The sequence below is a fragment of the Aedes aegypti genome, chromosome 2 (assembly GCF_002204515.2).
Source record: "Aedes aegypti strain LVP_AGWG chromosome 2, AaegL5.0 Primary Assembly, whole genome shotgun sequence".
Classification (NCBI taxonomy): domain Eukaryota; kingdom Metazoa; phylum Arthropoda; class Insecta; order Diptera; family Culicidae; genus Aedes; species Aedes aegypti.
The window spans coordinates 107916790-107934721 of record NC_035108.1 but is presented as its reverse complement, the minus strand read 5'-3'; the positions used below and the strand labels follow the sequence as shown (position 1 = coordinate 107934721).

General features: G+C 38.3%; 1 protein-coding gene across 8 annotated transcripts in view; it reads right to left on the bottom strand.

Moving 5' to 3' along the window:
* Positions 1-17241, bottom strand: part of LOC5574062 (zinc transporter foi) — a 120574-nt gene extending 103333 nt beyond the window's left edge. For 3 of the 8 annotated variants that reach the window (XM_021841894.1, XM_021841895.1, XM_021841891.1), the window contains exon 1: positions 7237-7347. The gene's annotated coding sequence lies outside the window, so the exon portion shown is untranslated. The other 5 variants (XM_021841892.1, XM_021841898.1, XM_021841893.1 and 2 more) reach the window with 4 other exon arrangements.
* Positions 17242-17932: the final 691 nt, after the last annotated feature.

The following is a 17932-nucleotide window of genomic DNA, read 5'->3' as shown; positions in this document are numbered from 1 at the left end:
CTAGAAGCACGGAAGCTTCTTTCCAGAAGCTTGGAAGCTTCTCTCCAGAAGCTTGGAAGCTTCTCTCCAGAAGCTTGGAAGCTTCTCTCCAGAAGCTTGGAAGCTTCTCTCCAGAAGCTTGGAAGCTTCTCTCCAGAAGCTTGGAAGCTTCTCTCCAGAAGCTTGGAAGCTTCTCTCCAGAAGCTTGGAAGCTTCTCTCCAGAAGCTTGGAAGCTTCTCTCCAGAAGCTTGGCTTGGAAGCTTCTCTCCAGAAGCTTGGAAGCTTCTCTCCAGAAGCTTGGAAGCTTCTCTCCAGAAGCTTGGAAGCTTCTCTCCAGAAGCTTGGAAGCTTCTCTCCAGAAGCTTGGAAGCTTCTCTCCAGAAGCTTGGAAGCTTCTCTCCAGAAGCTTGGAAGCTTCTCTCCAGAAGCTTGGAAGCTTCTCTCCAGAAAATTGGAAGCTTCTCTCCAGAATCTTGAAAGCTTCCCTCCAGAAGCTTGGAAACTACTCTCCAGAAGCTGGGAAGCTTTTTTCCGGAAGCTTGGATTTAAAGATGAACATTATGCAACAGGTCTTCAACGATGTTCATCAATTCTTTGGGAATAGTTACATATACCTAGTCGAATATCTTTAAGCTCTGGTGTTCTGAACCGCGGGAAAAATCTCAGGAAACAAAATGTGATACGGGCCAAGACTTTTTGAGGCAATAGCAATTTCAACATTTTTGTAGAACTTAACAAAAGAACTTAACTTAAGTTGAACAGATTTTTTTTTTGCAGAATTTGGTAAATATTATTGCTGATGAACACGATTTTCAGGATATTAAGAATCCTGCTGGAAATTCTGTCAGACATCCGTATTGGATTCTATCAAAATCACACCATGTACTATTTGAAAATCCATCTCAGAATTTGGTGAAAATTATATCCCAAATTCTGATGGAATCCTGCTACGGATTATCTGATGGTCTTGGAGCTCTTAAATTCACCCAAGAATCTTTTTGAAAACCTGTCCTGGAAACTGTGAGAATGCTGGTACAAGAAAAATATGTTCAAGTTCTATATGAACCAGATTTTTTACCAACATATGCTAGTTTAAACAAATTGGTCCTAAATTCAATAATAATACTGATGGTAATACATTGGAATCCTATCCTACATCCTGTGGGAATTTTGCCCAAGTTTTCTGTGAAAAATATGTCAAAAAAAAGTGAGAAATCTGACCAAGTTTTCTTAGGAAATCTTCCTTTTTTTGGGATCAGAAGCTTGAAAATTTCTCTCTTTAGAAGCATGATAGTTTTTTTCTCTTCAGACGCTTAAATCCTTAACTTTCCAGAAGCTTCTCTAGAGAAAATTAGAAACAACTCTTTAGTACCTTGGAATATTATTTTGTCATGCATAAGTAATCTCATAGGAAACTTAAAAGCTAATGTGAAGCTTTTTTCATGCTCAGATGGAAAAGTTCACTCAGTCTCTAGTATCAATATATGAAAACTAACATTTCAATCCATTCACCGATGACCATACGAACGTGACTAGTACTAGTATCGCTCCTTCTATTAACACAATGGGTAATATTAGTTGTTCTGGCCAATGAAGGAGTAACTACCCCTACCAAGCATTATAGGGTAAAAAATATTAATTTTCATACTTTCAGAAACTTAGAAACTGTTTTTCTTCAGAAGCTTAGAAGCTGTTCGCGAGAAGCTGGAAATTCCTTCTCAAAACCTGGGAAGTTTCGCCTCAGAAGCTAGGGAAATTCTTCTCAGGAGCTTCTTTTTTGAAGCCTGTAAGCTTATTTTCTGAGATTTTAAAACTTTTATGTTTCTTAAGCTTGAATTCTATTTTTCTTGAGAGCTTCTATTTTGAATCTTTGAAACTTTATTCTGAAGCTTTGGAGCTTTTTTCTTAAGATGGGAGGTTTCATTTTCTACAGCTTGGGTTTGGGCTCCTGTTTTGAAGCTTGGAAGCTTCTATTCTTCTTATTCTTTTTTTAAACTTAGAAGTTACTTTTCTGAAGCCTAAAAGCTTCCATCCTGATGCTTGATAGCTTATTCTTATAAACATGGAAACTGCTAATCATGGAAGCTTCTATTCTGAAGTTTAAACATCTTGAGATCTAAAAGTTTCATTCTTTAAACTTGGAAGTTTCTTCAATAAGAGATTTTTTTTACTTTTTCAGAAGCTTGGAATTTGTTTTAGAAACCAAAAAGCTTTTTCTTAAAACTTTTTTTTAAAGCTGTTTGAGCAGATAGAGAAACATCAAATTTAAAAATGTTCTCTTCTGCTTCAGATTCAACTTCATAACATAAACATTAAGAACAGCTTTTGATTTAAGAAACTGGAAAATTTTTCATTTGGTGTTTCTGTTATGAAGCTGAATCAGAGACAGACGATAAGCTTTCTGAAATAAGATATTTCTGTTTTGATACTCCCTATAAGCTAGGAAGCTTCTCCCTAGAAGCTTGGAAGCTCTTCATGGAAGCTTGGAAGCTTCTTCCTGGAGGCTAGAAACTTGAAAAGTTATTTCTAGAAGCTTGGAAACTTTTCCTGGAAAGTTGGAAGCTTCTTCCAAGAAACTTCTTTCTAGAAGTTAGGAAGCTTGACGCTGGAAGCTTGAATGGTTCCCTCTAGTAGATTGGAAGGTTTTACCTAGAAGCTTTCCCTAGAAGCATGGAAGAGTCTCCCTGGAAGATTGAAAGCTTCTCCACAGAAGCTAGGAAGTTTCTTAGCAGCATATGGAAGTTACACAACTTCTTAGGTGATTATAAGACTCTCTTCTGAGGCTTCTCTAAAAACGTTTCTTCTGAAGCTCGAAAGCTTGGGAAAATCGATTGGAAACAAGGATTTCTTCTGAAGAACTAAAGATTATCGCTAAAAGAAAAGATTTCGTCTTGGAAGTTTTTCTTTGAGAGCTTTTCTGAAGTTCTTAATTTGAAAAATAACAGGTTCTCTGAGACATACAGCCAGGTCTCCTATTAGACTCTACTACACACTTTTCTCCCACTGCAGTTTATCATTTGTTTATAATCGGTTGAAGCTGATTTTTTGTTTGTGACTGACGCATAATATGAACTGATTATCCTAAAAAATATCACTTGAATCAATTGAATAATAGCTGAGAAATTGCGGTGAAGGCTTATTTTCTGAGCTCGGAATATATATTTTTTCTGTAGCTTCGTAACCAGGATCTGTTTCATGATTTTTTTTTTTCAGAAATTCGAAAGATTTTTTAAATTTTATGATATTTTTTTCTTTGGAAATTTGTTATTGAAGTTTCTCTTTAGAAACATGCAAGGTTGGAAGCTTCTTCTGGATCTAGGAAACTTATCTGGTAAAATTGAGAAACGTTGCGTGGCAGCTTGATTTCCGAAGTCTGGAAGATTGTTTCCTTACCTTGGTAGCTTTTGCTCTATAACTTTGTATGTTATTTCACCTGAAGTTTGAAAGGTTCTCGTCTGGAGATTGGCCGACACATGGAAGGATCTCTTCTGAGGCTTCTCTAACAAAACGTTTATTTTAAAACTTGAAAGCTTAGACAAGAAGGTTGAAAACTAGGATTGCTTCTGAAATAGTAAAGATTATCTTCAAAAGATAAGCTTTTCTGAAGCTTCTCATCTGAAAAATTACAGTTTCTCTGTTGAAACATAGAATCTTTTCCTATAAAAGAAAGCAGTTCTTATCAATTTGGTAGTATCTCTAATGATTTTTGCGAGCTTCTCTCAAGAAATTTAAATCTTGAAATCAATTTCGCCAAAACTTGTCAGCTGAAGTTTGGAATGTTTTTTTCTGCAGCTTTTTTCGACGAAGCTTGTGGTTAAACTTCGGATTTTCTTCTATAATAACCCAATCAATCCCGAAAAAAAATTATTGCAATGAAATTCGACCTTTCTATAGAGAATTCGTGCTCTCAGGACATTACATCAATTATCATGGGCGAACACGAAAGTATTGCGACACATTCAACAGGGCATAACTTTTCTACCATTGGGTAAAAATCAACCAAATTTTGCACACTTTCTCATTGATGTGTATTGTTTACATGCTGTCAAACTCGAAGTCGTGTTTTTCTATTCAACGAAAATGGAGGTGAACCAACGTGAGTCGCGAGAAGAAATTCTTTCCAAACACCTGAAATTTCCTGACCTGTCGAACCTGTCCTGGGAAAAATGTTGAACATTCACCATTTAATTGTCTCCAGAGTGTTGAAGCGGTTCCAGGAGCGGTTGACGTTGGACCACGGCAAAGGAGCTGGAAGAAAACCGGGACCAGAGAACAAAAAGACGGAGGGAAAGGTGAAGCGGATGATTAAAGCAAATTCCAACGTTTCAAGCCGTGATTTGGCTAAAAAGATCGGCATGTCACAGAGCTACGTCCAGAATGCAAAGAAGAGAGCTGAACTACATACATACAAGGTACAGAACTTCCCAAACCGCGATAGGCGTCAACAATCGACGGCTAAAACTGGATGGACGACGAAACGTATATAAAAGCCGATTTTAAGCAAATTCCGGTGTTGGAGTTTTTCACCGGCAAGAGCAAGTTCTATGTGGACGACAAATTTAAGAAGAAGAAAATGTCGAAGTTCGCCTACAAATATCTCATTTGGGAGGCCATCTGCTCTTGCAAACTGAGGAGTGAGCCTTTCGTGACAAAGGGCACAGTAAATGGCGAGATCTACAAATCTGAGTGCCTCGAGAAGCGCTTTTTGCCGTTCTTGCAGCAGCACGACGAAGCTCCGCTATTTTAGCTAGATTTGGCACCATGCTACTATTCTAAAAGTGTCCTGGAGTGGAGTGGAGCAGTACTGGGCAATAATGAAGCGGGAACTTCGGAAGAGCAAGAAGACAGTCAAAAATGAGAAGGACAAGTTAAGAAAATAGAAAAAAAAACTGAGAAATTGGTACCGGATGACACTGTAATTTTATGGAGGGCATCAAGCGAAAATGCCTTCAATTTTACACTCATGGCTCCAGCGATTAACTTTTCTTTTGATTTTTGAAGTAAATATATGTATAAAACTACCCTAAAATTTTGGTTTGATTCTAAACATTATAAGAAAATTGGCATGACATTTTCGGTGTCGCAATAATTTCATGTTCGCCCTTTAACCCTCTAAAGATACGCAATTAATTTGAACTCTAGAAGGATTTGTGAAAAACTTCATGTCTCTTATATGCAACATATGAACTCACATTATAAAAGCGAGTCAGGACAGCATGTAATGTTCAAAATAATAGCTGGAAATAATGCGCTAGGCCGCTGTTGAATGAATCGCTTGGAACACCTTATGGCACATACTTGATCTTGAATATATTTGAGCTTAAAGCTTGGAAGCTTCTATTCTGAAGCTTGAAAGCTTCTCTTCTGAAGTTTGGAAGCTACTATTCTGAAGCTTAAAAGCTTCTATTCTAAAGCTTCTAATCTGAAGCTTGGAAACTTCTATTCTGGAGCTTGGCAGCTTCTATTCCGAAGCTTGGAAGCTTCTATTCTGAAGTTTGGAAGCTACTATTCTGAAGCTTGGATACATATATTCTGGATCCTGGAAGCTTCTATTCTGAAGCTCGGAAGCTTCTATTATGAAGCTTGTAAGCGTAAATTCTGAAGCATGGATGCTTCTATTCTGAAATTTGGAAGCTTCTTTTCTGGAGCTTGGAAACTTCTATTGTGAAGATTGGAAGCGTTTATTCTGAAGATTGTAAGCTTATATTCTGAAGTTTGGAAACTTCAATTCTGAAATTTGGAGGCTTATATTCTGAAGTTCGGAAGCTTCTATTCTGAAATATGGAATCTTCTTTTCTGGAGCTTGGAGACTTCTATTCTGAAGTTCGGAAGCTTCTATTCTGAAATTTGGAATCTTCTATTCTGAAGTTTGGAAGATTCTATTCTAAGGCCTGAAAGCTTCTTTTCAGAAGCTTGGAAGCTTCTATTCTGAAACTTTACACATATTTTACGCTGCATATATAACTAGAGGTTCAACGGATTTAACTAGCTTCAGAAATTAATAGGGACGAGTAATTTATCGATTATTCTGCAAAAGTCTCAGGACTAAGCCGTATGATGAGCTCATTATATCTAAATAATGCCGTAGAATATCTTCCGTGAGGAAACTACTGGTCGTTTTCAAAATATCTGCAAGGACCATCTGACCGTAATTCTGGCATCACTTCCACTCCACCATGGAGAGCCAACTATGGCAACCGGAGACCGCAGATTCTCTCTGCTCAACTCTTCGCACACACCGGTCGCTGCGATACGACGATACTGGTGGGTGGTTGGGTGAGAAAGCAAAAGGGGCTGCCATCGTAATATTTATGCAACTCTCTCTCACCATTTAGGACCGTCGTCGTCGTGGGTGAATTGCATGCAACTGCAATTGCTCCGGTGTTGAGCAATGAGCCGTGGACTCCATGGAATCTTCTTCGCTTCGGGCCCTGACTGACTGACTGCACACAGAAAGTGGTCGACCTCGTCCCACTAGGTGTAGAGCTTTATCCCGCCCAAACGAGCAGTCTTGCATTTCGTTTGGTGCAAGAGTGGTAATTTTGGATGCACAAAAGTGCATCACTGAAAGTAAACTACAGCTCGACCTTACAGCGACAGGTTTTCAGAACATAGCGACGACGACGACGACGACGACGACGATGGATTAAAAATAAAGTTTCGGCGTGAGAAGAGGATTTCTGTTCCAATTCTGACTCGAAGAGTGGGATGCGTATTTTGGGATTAGGGTGATCCACGCACGTGAATTGAGAGTCTTTGTGGAGAACGTTTCGAAATTTGGGTGCGATTACGCGACTATCTCTTCAAATAAGGCTCTTTTTGTACTAGGCTTATAATAGCCAGTTACAAGCATACCCACAGTTAATAATAAGCGTTTAGTTATATATATATTTTTTAAATCGGCCACATAGGGCTAATACAAAACTAGTTAATGACGAGTTAGCCCTGTAATGGCAATACAATTTAAAGCCTTTAATGCTTAGTAGTTACTCGGGTAATTTTGGTTCATTCTATTGTGCGATGATGCCGGTCAAACATAAACCGGTACAAGAGCGGGAGAAAGGCGATAATTCGTGATGCTGAACAGACAGTCAGTACTGAGTAGTGAGATGGACAGGAAAATCCAGACACGCCGACACCGATATCACAAAAGCATACTGCAAAGTCTTTGTCAATGCACTTCACAAACTCAATCACTTTTCCATCTCAGTTTTTGAATGATTGTTTAGGCATAATGGCACAAGTCTTCCCATTACCTTCGGTTTTAAACGGAACTGGATCGTCACAGCACAGCAAACCGAGAGTGAGCTTCGCGAAACCGTGAACCGTTCGAGGGAGAGGATGAACCACTACTGACTATGCGGTCTTCGATTGCCAACCCAAACTGCCTGTGATGGGTCCGGTCCGGGTTTGGATGACGGCGAGAGGTGATGAGCGAGCTCGGGCCATGGGGTGGTAGTGGTCACCGAGGAATCGGAGAGAAATGGGAGCATTAGCAATGAATGAACGGATTAGTTACCGTGCGACCAAGTGGCAGAGTGTGGGAGAGCAGGAAGATTGTGCCAAAATACACGATACTTTTTTCATTCGCATCATACCTAGTGTGGTGCGTGGGTTTCCAGAGAGCTGCAAATAGGAATGCCCGTTTGGTAAATTTACAAAATGCAAAGCAAAATTAAATGTCTAACATTGAATGCTTTTTATAAAGCTAAGAAGGTTTATGGTTAAAACGATTTTCGACCACTTGAAATGACATTTCTTCTTTAACCGCGTATTGCGTATCTATTGTGAAGCTTGAAAACATCTATTCTGAAGCTTAGACACTTATATTCTCATAAGTTATAGCTTGTAAGCTTCTATTCTGAAGTTTTGAAGCTTCTACAATGAAGCTTGGAAGTTTCTATTCTGAAGCTCTAAAAATAAAAGCTTGCTTTCTAGCTTCAGAATAGAAGCTTTTAATTCTATTCTGAAGCTTGAAAGCAAACTTTAATCTGAAGCTTGAAAGCAAGCTTTCATTCTGCAGCTTCGAAACTTAAATTCTTATAAGGTATAGCTTTCCATCCTGAAGTTTGGATGATTCTATTCAAAAGTTTGGATACTTCTATTTTGAAACTTGAAAGTCTCTGTTCTGAAACTTGAAATTTTCTATTTTGGAGCTTGGAAGCTTCTATACTGAAGTTCATAAGATTCTAGTCTGAAGCATAAAAGTAAGTTTCTATTCTGAAACTTGAAAGCTTCTATTGTGAAGTTCTAAGGATAAAAGGTTGCTTTTAGCTTCTACTCTGAAGCTTCTGTTCAGAAGCTTGGAAGCATCCGTTCTGAAGCATCGAGGCTTCTATTTTAAAGGTTGGAAGCTTATATTCTCAAGCTTGGAAGCTTCTATTCTCAAGCTTGGAAGCTTCTATTCAGAAGCTTGAAATCTTCTATTCTCAAACTTGGAAGCTTCTGTTCTGAAGCTTGGATGCTTCTATTCTGAAACTTTCTATTCTGAAGTTTGGAAGCTTGCATTCTGAAGCTTGGAAGCTTCTATTGTGAAGCTTGGAAGTTTCTATTCTGAATTTAAGAAACTTCTATTCTGAATCTTGGAAGCTTCTATTCTGAAGCTTGGAAGCTTCTATTCTGAAGTTTGGAAGCTTCTATTCTGAAGCTTGGAAGCCTCTGTTCTGAAGTTTGGAAGCTTCTTTTCTGAAGCTTTGAAGCTTCTATTCTGAAACTTTCTATTCTGAAGCTTGGAAGCTCTATTCTGAAGCTTGGAAGCTTCTTTTCTGAAGCTTGGAAGCTTCTATTCTGAAGCTTGGAAGCTTCTATTCTGAAGCTTGGAAGCTTCTATTCTGAAGCTTGGAAGCTTCTATTCTGAAGCTTGGAAGCTTCTGTTCTGAAGTTTAGAAGCTTCTATTCTGAAGCTTGGAAGCTTGCATTCTGATGCTTTGAAGCTTCTATTCTGAAGCTTGGAAGCTTCTTCTCTGAAGCTGGAAGCTTCTATTCTAAAGCTTGGAAGCTTCTGTTCTGAAGTTTGGAAGCTTCTTTTCTGAAGCTTGGAAGTTTCTATTCTGAAACTTTCTATTCTGAGGCTTGGAAGCTTGCATTCTGAAGCTTGGAAGCTTCTATTCTGATGCTTGGAAGCTTTTATTCTGAAGCTTGGAAGCTTCTATTCTGAAGCTTGGAAGCTTCTATTCTGAAGCTTGGAAGCTTCTGTTCTGCAGTTTAGCAGCATCTTTTCTGAAGCTTGGAAGCTTCTATTCTGAAACTTTCTATTTTGAAGCTTGGAAGCTTGCATCCTGAAGCTTTGAAGCTTCTATTCTGAAGCTTGGGAGATTCTATTCTGAAGCTTGGAAGCTTCTGTTCTGAAACTTTCTATTCTGAAGCTTGGAAGCTTGCATTCTGAAGCTTGGAAGTTTCTATTCTGAAGTTAAGAAGCTTCTATTCTGAAACTTTCTATTCTGAAGCTTGGAAGTTTGCATTCTGCCCGACCAACCAGTCTTCATAATTCTTTATAGATCTTTAACCATCGATGGCGATCGCTAACGATTCAAAACGAATCTATATCGATCGCTATCGAAAATCACTGACTGGTTGACCGGGTGAAGCTTGGAAGTTTCTATTCTGAGGTTAAGAAGCTTCTATTCTGAAGCTTGGAAGCTTCTATTCTGAAACTTTCTATTCTGAAGCTTGGAAGCTTGCATTCTGAAGCTTGGAAGCTTCTATTCTGAAGCATGGAAGCTTCTGTTCTGAAGCTTGGAAGCTTCTATTCTGAAGCTTGGAAGCTTCTATTCTGAAGCTTTGAAGCTTCTATTCAGAAACTTTCTATTCTGAAGCTTGGAAGCTTGCATTCTGAAGCTTGGAAGCTTCTATTGTGAAGCTTGGATGTTTCTATTCTCAAGTTAAGAAGCTTCTATTCTGAAGCTTGGAAGCTTCTATTCTGAAACTTTCTATTCTGAAGCTTTGAAGCTTCTGTTCTGAAGCTTGTAAGCTTCTGTTCTGAAGCTTGGAAGCTTCTATTCTGAAGTTTGGAAGCTTCTTTTCTGAAGCTTGGAAGCTTCTATTCTTATTTCAAAAGTAGCGATTTGTTTATTAGATCTGCAAACATAAAATTTGGATATGGATCAGAAGTTCCAGATATAAAATAGTGATTTTATCTTTAGAGATCTGTCTTATGTCAATCAAATCAATATCACGTTTTGATCGTCAGTACTTCGCATTCGCTCGGGAACTTCTCCTCTGAAGCTTCAAAGGTTTTTTTTCTGGAAGTGAAGAAACTTCTGAAAAACAGATGCTTCTCTCCAAAAGCTGGGAAACTTATCTCCGGAAGCTGGAAAGCTTCTCTTCTGAAGCTCTTCGTAAGGACGCCATTCACCGCTCATGACATTATTTTTTATAAACCGAACACATTTCTGCAACAAAAGTAACCAAAATGTATTAAGACAATAACACGGATTATGTCAAGAGTAGAATTCGTGTAATTTAATTTTCTATATTGTCTGGTAAAAATAATTTCATGCTGTTTAAGGCGGAAAACGTAAGTTCAACATTGGTTCTATTATAGCGAAGCGAAAAATGCTACTTGCCTGCCATAGCCACAGTAAGAATCCGGTGTTTTACTGCTTTCAAGACATTTTTCCTAACGACATGCGTGAAGTTCACTGAATGCATACAAGTGATACAAGTGATACAGTGATACAACGATTTCGACAGAGATTCCTTTACAAAGAAGTTTTGATCGCAACCAGATTTTATAAGACCGGATCAGATAGGGCTCTAGGAGCACCTCCAGCAGTTCCTCCAGAAATTCTGCCTGTAACTTCTTCCAGGGTTTTTTCCAAGGACTATTCCAGGGATTCGTCCAGTAAAATCTCTACAGGGATTCATCTAAAGATTTCGCAACTAGTTTCTTAGAGTTGTAACGAGAATACCGCCAGTGATTTATCCTTAGATTTATAAGATTCCTTCAGGATTATCTCCGAGAATTCCTCCCTGAACGTTTTCAAGGATTGGTCCAGAGATTATTACAGGTATTTTTCAAGCGATTCATTCAGTGTTTTCCACAGGTAGTCATTTCGAAATTCCTACAGGAATTATTCCGGAGATTTCTTCAGGGATTCTCAACGGATTGCACCAGAGATTCTACCAGGAATTCTTGTAGAGATTCCACCAGGAATTTCTCCTGGGATTCTACAAATAATAGCCTCACGAATTCCTAAAGAGTTTTCTTCAGTAATTCTTTTTGAGGTAGCTTTAGCGTAATCGCTACAGGAAGCACAGGAAAGTAGTTTTGAATCTACACAACTATTTTTACAAATCCTATAGGGATTTAGGGAAAGAAATATCTAGAACATTATTATTGTTAGCTTTATTAGGGAAATTTTCAACCCGTGGCTGGTTCATCTCCACGAAAAATCTGGATCATCTGGAGATCTTTCCAAGAGTTCTTCTAGAAACTCTTCCAGAGATTCCATCATGAATTCCTCCAGGTATTTCATCAGAAATAAGAATTCCTTAACGATTTTTTCCAAGGATTCCTTCAAGAATTTTTCCAGAAACGCCTTCCATGAAGAGATTTTTGGAGAAATCCGAAGATAAATTCCTGGAGAAATACTTGGAAGGATTCCAGGAGTGAACCCAAGAGGAATCTGTAGGAAAAAAAAACAATTAAGGAATATATGCAGGATTTTATGGCGAAATCCCTAGAGGAACTTCTGGGAGAATTCCCGGAGGAATCTCTGGTTAAATCTCGGAAATCATCCCTGGAGAAATTCTTGCCGGAGTTTTTGTGAGAATAGCCCGGAAAATCGTTCGAGGAATTCCTGTAAAAAATCCGTAGAACAACGTTTGGAGGAGCCATAAAATGGGTTTTCTGGAGCAATCTCTAGAGAAATGCCTGAAGAAATTGTTGGGAAAATCTCAGAAGGATTACCTGGGTAAATTGCTGAAAAAATCCTTGTAGACATATCTAGATTCATCTTTGGAGAAATCTCTGGAGAAAATTCCTGGAGTATCCTTGGAGAAATTTATGGAAGCCAAATCTCAACATGCTGGAGGAATTTTTGTCTATGAAAAATATCTTGGAATAATTTTTGGAGCAATTACTAAATTTATAGAGAAATACCTGGAAAAATCTTTGATTTTTTTTATGGAGGAATCGCCGGAGGAGTCTCTAGAAGAACTCTCTAAAGAAGTCCCTGAAGCAATGGAATAGTGCTTTATCGAAACAAGTCTTGAAAATACGGTTGTGATTGAAAGTTATTCCTAAGGGATTTGAAGAATCCCTGGAGTAATAGATACTGCAGAAATTTCCAGGTCATAAAAAAATCAAGGTTCAAAAAATTTATCCAAATATCTTCTTGGCATTACGTCCACATTGGGACAGAGCCTGCTTCTCAGCTTAGTGTTCTTATGAGCACTTCCACAGTTATTAACTGAGAGCTTTCTTTGCCAAAGTTGCCATTTTTGCATTCGTATATCGTGTGGCAGGTACGATTATACTCTATGCCCAGGGAAGCCAAGGAAATTTCCATTAGGAGAAGATCCTGGACCGACCGGGATTCGAACCCAGCACCTTCAGCATGGCTTTGTTTGGTAGCCGCGGACTCTAACCACTAGGTTAAGGAAGGCCCCTAAATAAAATTAAATAAAAATGATGATGATTTTTATTTTATTTTAGATATGACTATAAAGATAAGCGTTCGGCTTTGAAACACTTAAAAAAATTAATGATAATTTTGAAGTATTTTTCACTTTTAGTGACTGAGCGTCTTAAAAACAACAATTTATAGATCTCTTACCTGAAAAAAACAGCAAACAAAAAGATAGCTACCAGGAATCACGACATGAACGTTTAATTCCTCATTTGAACAGACGTTTTTTAAAGAATATGTTTAAGACTTTTATATGGAATTCCTCGTAACATTACAACAAGCATAACTGCTCGGTTTGCTGTAGTTTTTTCACATATTGCTTCAATGATCTCTTCAAGAGTTCGAAGGGTAAGGAATTCTTTCTAAGATTGTTCCATTGTTCAAGGAAGTTTCAAGTTCGCCAGAAATTTATCCATTGATTCCCCTATGACTTTCTGCAGCATTTCATACATCTTCAATTATTTAAAATTCTTTTATAAATTCCTCCGTTTTTGATAGTTTCCCAGGGAAGTCTACACATAATTTTTCCTTACATTCATCAATAGATGTCTCCAAGGGAAGTTTTCAGATTTTTTTGAAAAAAAAAAACCGCGAGGAATTTGTATAAAAAAACTTTAGAGTAATCCATGATGAAACTTGTTGAGTTCTAACTCTGAAACTCCTGGTTTCTTGATGAAATTATTTCTTGATTTTTTTTTTTAATTGATTGCCAAGATAACTTAAAAATTCATATCTCTGAATAATGTCCAAAAAGACTTTTTTAAAAAATTCCTTGAAAAATGTGTGAATTATTGGAACAATAACTATGATATTTTCTGTAGTAATAACCGGTGTGGAACTTTGAATGAAGTTATGAGGATTCCATGGAGATTTGGGAATCTTATTTATTTATCCTTAATTTTCGAGAAATGTTTGAACCGCTGCAATAATATTTTGATGAAATGCTGGAGAAATACCAAGAAAAAAATATCTGGAGAAACTTAATGGGAATTCTTGGAAAATTTGCAAATTTCATCGAATAATGCCTGAATGAATCATTGGAACAATTTTTGAGGGTAATTGTAGATTTATTTTTTAAATAATTCTTATGTAAATGCCTAATTTCTTGAAAATATGTCGAAACGATGTTTTTTTTTCAAATACTGTAGTATAAATCTTTGTGGGAGAACTGTAGCATCTGTGGGAAATCTTCCAGAAGTAACAATTGGAAAAATCGCTGAAAGAACTAGTAAAAAACATCTGGAGGATTTCAGCTTGGATTTCTTCACAGTAATCTCTATGAAAATTACTGGAGGTAGTAGCGTTGGTGTGCTATAGGATTTTCTGGACCAAATTCTGAATTTCTGAAGCATTCCTCGAAATCTGAAAAGCAATATCATTAAGAACTTGTGGGAAGTCAGGTAATAGTCTCTGAAACCTCTAGAATTTTGCACCAGGATTCAAAGCAGAAATTAACAAAAAAAAAGTGACTTTAGATACCGTTTTGATTAAAATAGTGACCAAGATTCTGAAAAAAGACCTGCTTACCTGAAAAATGTACTATTTTTCGTACCAGCTTTGCTCTTCAAATTAAATATTTTTGTAAAACAAACGAAAAACTAATTGAAATATTCAATCATGTTTAATACGCTCATGAACGACACCCAAGTGGAACTGAGAACTGTACTTGTCCATAATCTTAAATTATGCTTCATTGGCTCAACATGTTTTATACTGAATTAATAAAAATGACTAAAATTTTAAGAAGTACAAGTAGGGGCGCAGTCAAAAAATAAATGAATGATAGTTTTTTTTGTCGAAAAGAGGACATATTCTACTAATAAAATAGTAATATCAAAATAATTTCCCTGATTGTGGCCGAAATTACCTGAGAATTCCAAGTTGAATCAAATTCCCTGATAATTCCATGTTTGCCAGGTTCTTCCATATAGTAGACACCCTGAATCACCCAGTGAAAGTAAATTAATATCTACGAGATCCATATATAGAATTGGATACTTCCGAGATTAAGATGATTTACTTCCAAGCTTCTGATAGAAAAGCTTCCAAGCTTCTACTAGAGTAGTCTCGGAACTAATAGATAGATAGACAAGATACCTAACTTCAGATAGAAGAGCTTCCAAACTTTTTATAGAAAAGGATATAAGCTTTTGAAAGAGAAGCTTTCAAGTTTCTGATGGAGAGGCTTCCAAGTTCTATAGAGAAGCTTCCAAGCTCCTGATAGTAAAATTTCAAAGCTCTATCGTTTTTTTTTATTTAATGGGTTTTCGCTTTTCTTCAACTTTTCTTTCATTATCGCCCAAAACTTTTCGATCGGACGAAGTTCTGGTGTATTTGACGGGTTCGCCTCCTTCGGGACCACATTAACGCCACGATGAGAGCAGGGAAGGGCAGCAAGCGCTTCTGCAAGCATTCTTCTCGACAGGGATTGAATCCTGAGAAATTGAGAGAATCGCTCACTTATCGCTCGCTGAGAGACTGTTTATCGTACACTGCTACAACTTTGATCAGATTGGGGGGATAATAGTGCATGATAAAACCCCTTTAAACAACCTCCAAACCTGGGGGACAGTATTGCAATCGAAAGTTCGGGGATTGTTTATCATGCCCCAACGGTAAACGAGCGAGAAAAATGAATTTTACCATCCTCTCTCTCTTTGGCACTCTCGTTCGCTGCTTCTATTTATCAGACTTGTTACAACTTGCGATAGATCGTCGATCGTGGACCGCAACAGATAGAATGTTTTTTTTCGCTTGCTCTGATCGTGCTTCAATATCAAATGAGAGCGAATTCTACCATGCTTGCTTCTCGAGAAATCTGCCCGTTTATGGTGCTGGTTGTAACGAACGGCTTGCTGTACCGTCCGCACTCGCTGATCGCCTGCCACAACAGGTACTTCTTCGCGATTTTATCCATCTTTCTGTTCTGGAACTTGTCCGGAACCTCCATGCGGGACGTACCGACAAAAAACTCGAGGCCGGGGATTTGTTTGGTGTCCGCCTTGATGTATATGTTGTCGTCCATGACGAGACAGCCTGGCATGACCAGCCACTCACGGTACAGCTTCCAAGCACGAAATTTGGCAACCGTGTTTTGCTTGTCAGTCCGGTTTAGCGCCATCTTAACCGTAGGATCACCTAGCCCAGCTCGCTTCATGGTCTGCTAGACGAACCACTTCGACGAATTGACTTTTTGGTCACGTCTCGGGTGGAAAGGTTCGGGTTATTCTTAAAGTACTACCTTATCTTCCGCACCTTCTCTGGGTATTCCGTTTTCGGTGTTCGGCCGCTCGATAGTCTTCGTCTCCTGCAACATTTACACAAAGCGGGACACGGTGGAATGGTGGATTACAAGCCTTTTGCCGATCCATCTGTGCGACTGACCAGGATTATCGATCACCGCCCACAAGATTTGCTGGCGTAGCTCTTCTTGTTTCGAATGCATCTTGAAAATTACTTGACAGATCGCGATAAAATGTTGCACACATAAACATAACACTATTAACTAGTATCACCCAAAATTTCATTAATTTTTACCCACACGATAAAGAGTTACACCCAAAACAAAGTGAAGCTTCTGACGGAGCTTTCAAGCTTCTGATAGAAAAGCTTACAAGCCTCTAATAGAGAAGCTACCATGGTTCTGATAGAGAAACTTTCAAGCTTTTGGTGAATGGAGAGGATTCCAAGACTCCGAGATTCTGATAAAACTTCCAAGCTACTGCTAGAAAAGCTTCAAGGCTTCTGATAAAAAAAACTTCCAAACTTCTGATGGAGAAGCTTTAAGGTCAATTCTCACCTCCATCACTGCGTCATCCAACCATGTCCTGTTCTGTTATCACATTCGATATGTAACGAACTCTTCGTAACGGTTCTTACGTTTAGCTCCAGCTGGACAAAAAAGAATCCAACACGTAGGTAGGTATTACACCTGTACCAAGCCAATTAATGATTGATTGAGGGCTTGGATCCCTGATAAGGCGCGCAGCCACTTTTACCAATGTTATTATATTTCCCGTGCTCACCATAAACGAACCGCCTAATCAATGTTGACCGTTGTTCCTTCACTTCTGAACTGTTTCACTACTTTATCATAAACCCGTGCACGTGATAAAACAAAAAAAAACTATATATATATCCTAAAATAATAGATGAATAGTTGAATAAACCCAATAACATTATTTGATATTGATTAATAGAGTCAGAAATTTATTATTCCTGCGATTACATGGTTTAGGGGGGCGAAATCTAGTGCTTCTACCCTATTTATCTCACTTGAGTCTCCCTTCTTGCACTTCCAGCTTCAGATTTCCGTGCAAGCGTATTTCCACTGGTTGCTTTGATGCACCGTGCGCGGAACTTCGATCGATCGACGATTTTCTTCGCTTCGGCAGACTTTTCACTTCTCCATCCGGCGCACGTTTTTCTTCAACATTTCACTTTTATTATGCTAGAATCCACAACTGCTCCCACTCAGTAACTGCAAAACAACAGATTTCACTACCGATCCAGAGGGAAATTCCCGTAATATCGGGGCAATATCGCGGCGAAATTAACACTTTATTCGCGAGGCTACAAAACCGAACCGCACACCACGCAGTAAAGCATGAATGCCCAAAAGCAGTTCGCGAAACAGGGGGTACTGTTTCAATGTGGCGTAATTATGTACAAGTGGTGAAGTATTTTTCCAAACCGGTTTTACAAATTTGCAATTATTAAATAAAAACATGAAGTAGAATATTTATTATTTGCAGTGCAAAGTTTCAAATTTGAACACGATATCAAACATCCCCTTGGGTCGTGTAAAGGACATTGATTTTTGAAAATTCCGGATCAGAATCATCTTAAGCACAATCAAAGGGAAACGCCATGATGAAAAAGTGGTCGAACTTTGTGACAGCTGTGTGCTCGCTCGACACGTGCTTGTGTGCGTGGTGGTGCGTTCTCCTTTTTTGTTTGTGCGATGTTTTCAACCGTTTCATTTTTCCGCGAGAGTGAACAAACGGTTCAAATATTATCTCTCAGCACAGTGGTTCAGATTGATAATGGGAACTCGGGAACTCGATGGAAATTTAAGCGGCGTCGCACAATAGTCGAATAACCACCAACACTAGCTTTTTGCCTATTTACTTGCTTAAAAATTTGGAATAATGGAAAAGTACTGAGTTTGTGTCTATAATTGACCCAATTCCATATTAGTACACCTAACAAAAAAGAAACATACAACATTCAAAACTCATGTGTGATGGACTAGATGATTGCTTAAGTTCTTCGTTGTGTTGTTCTGATGTAGTAGAGTACATTTGGAAAATTTACAAGC